Below are 449 nucleotides of genomic sequence, written 5' to 3' on the forward strand. Positions count from 1 at the left end.
GAATGAGCAAATTTGTATTTGAATTCACCCAAATTTCCCCGTGTAAAATTTCTGCTGAAAAGTCTACCGCCCCCCCTGAAAACTTCCCTTCCAATGGAAAATCATCCCTGTAGAAAATAGCTCTCTTCCTAAGAATATACCACACTTTCAAAAAATCTGTCACAGTCTTTCCTCTCTGACAAATACACCCCCCTCCCAAAAAAAAACCGTACAAAATACGCCTTGTTGAAAATAATCACCGGCGAATCTCCCCCTGGAAAATACTCCCTCCCTTAGCAAGTTGGTCTCCAATCCCTTTCGACCTATAGTAAAGGACTAGAACACTGGTGAATCCTGGGGGCGGGACCCTTAGCCCCCCGAGATTTCTCCCGTGCCCCCTTTTCTCTGTATGTTTCTTTTTTCACTCTTTTTCTTCATAAATTTGTCAATTTCGTCAATTTTTGGCACCT

This window comes from Artemia franciscana, chromosome 7 (genome assembly GCF_032884065.1).
Source record: "Artemia franciscana chromosome 7, ASM3288406v1, whole genome shotgun sequence".
In the NCBI taxonomy this organism is placed as follows: Eukaryota; Metazoa; Arthropoda; class Branchiopoda; order Anostraca; family Artemiidae; genus Artemia; species Artemia franciscana.